The sequence below is a fragment of the Pinus tabuliformis genome, chromosome X, assembly GCF_031772625.1.
Source record: "Pinus tabuliformis cultivar Carrire ecotype Pingquan chromosome X, CPIR1, whole genome shotgun sequence".
Taxonomy (NCBI): domain Eukaryota; kingdom Viridiplantae; phylum Streptophyta; class Pinopsida; order Pinales; family Pinaceae; genus Pinus; species Pinus tabuliformis.
In genome coordinates this window covers 955622212-955624382 of record NC_142308.1, presented here as the reverse complement: position 1 = coordinate 955624382, position 2171 = coordinate 955622212, and positions in this window count along the sequence as shown.

Below are 2171 nucleotides of genomic sequence, written 5' to 3'. Positions count from 1 at the left end.
GTTGCGGGAGTACCAAACTCATTAAGCATAGCACGAGCCATTTGTTGGACCGTTCTGTTCATCCTTTCCACCACTCCTTTTTGCTGAGGAGTCCTAGCTGTAGAGAATTCCCTTCTTATTCCATGTTCTTCACAGAAATCGAAAAATCATTTGAGGTAAACTCCCCACCTCTGTCAGACCTGAGGCACTTAATTTTGTGACTTGATTCATTTTTAGCCAAGGCTTTGAAAGATTTGAATTTTTCGAATGCTTCGTCCTTGTGTTTCATAAGTCCCAACCAAACCATCCTGGAGAAGTCATCAATGAATAATATAAAGTATTCTTCTCCTCGAGGTGACCTTGTCCTAAATGGACCACATACATCTGTATGGACTAGTTCAAGAGGCCTGCTGGCTGATCCTTCCTTCTTAGGGAAGTTTGTTCTGGTTTGCTTACCAAACTGACATGATTTACATATGGTGTTGTCTGGAATTTTGATATCTGGAAGACCACGAACTGCCCGGAATTTGCATGCTTTCCTTATTTGTGAAAAGCTTAGATGCCCCAACCTTCGGTGCCATAACCAATGTTCATCAGCTTTGCTCAAATAACATTGTTGTTGTCCTTCTTCAAATATGTATAGATTATTTGGAGTTCTTCTGCCTTTGATCACTGTTTTTCCTGTATCAAGATCACGAACACTACATCCATTTGATCGAAATATTACCTATGTTCCTTGATCGCACATCTGACTGACACTTAGTAGATTATGCTTCAAGCCATCAACATATAAAACATTTCCAGCTTTGACCTTTTATTTCAACTGAGCAGTGCCTTTTCCTTTTATGGCTGCAGGGGTATCATTTACAAAAGAAACTTTCTTTCCCTTTTCTAAAGCAGTATATGATTCAAGTTTTTCTTTATCATCTATCATATGCTTCAAACATCCGCTGTCGATGTACCATAGATTTTCTTATCCTTCTGCCTAAAATGCTATCCCACATCTTTCTGTTTGTGGTTCCTTTATTCTCCATGTTCTGGTGCTTGAGGCTTGTTCCTTTGTCTGTTGAAACCTGCTTCTGCATTCAGAATCTTCATGACCGAAGTTATTACAAATAGAACATTCAATTTCATTTTCAAGGGCAGAAAAGTTGTTATAGGTCCTTTTTGTAATCCCAGTCATACTTCTTTGTTTTTGAGCTTCTCTAGTCATGATTGTCTTATAAGCAACACATTGAGCTGCTTTGTGAGCAAAGTTATGGAAAGAGAAACATTGGCCATTGAAGAAACTTCTGCGATTATCAAATTTACCAGCCAAATGATTGTAATTTCTATTGTCATCCATTCTTGAAGCAAATTGAGAAGTTTTTACCTGTGGCTGGTTGTAGCTTTTGTTCACCCTTAAGATGGATTGCCCCTGGTTTACCTGGTAGTCTTTATTTTTTCTTGATGTATTTCGTCCCTGCCTTACCTGGTGATCTCCATTGGGCTTTTGCTCATTCCTCCTTGCTGCATCAAGATAACTCTTTGATGTGGATGCTTGAGATGTTTCTCCATTATAACCCAGACCTGTCTTGATTAGTGGAGAACGCTGTACATTGATAATCTCATCCAGAGTTTCAGATCCTTTAACAAATTTAAGATTGAGAGCCTTTGTTTTCTCAATTTCTTTTCTAAGGCCAACAATTTCACATTCTAACTTCTCAAGAGATTTTTCCTTTTCATCAAGTTGGAATTGCAGAGTATCAATGATCATATCTTTTTCTTCTAAACATATTTTGAGTCGAGAAATCTCTTCATAAAAACCATCTACATCTATAGCGTCCATGTAATCATCATCTTCAAAGGGCATTAAAAGTTTATAATCATTACCTCGTTCATCTTCGTCACTATTTGATAGGCCATCACTGTCTTCATGAGTGTAGTAAATTTTCTTAGTTGCATTCTGTTTCTTGTTCCATCTAACAGGTTCCTTCCCTTTGTTAATCTTATCCTTGTGAGGACATTTGGTAGCATAGTGACCGACTCTTCCACAAGCAAAGCATTTGAAAGGTAGCTTACCTCGGAAACGACCAGTACCTCGTTGAAGATTTCGGACAAAATTTGATTCTTCTTCTTCTTCTGACATGTGTCCTGACTCATAGTACTCTCCTTTGCCTGAAGCCTTGAAGGCAGCTTCTCTCCTGTCTGAT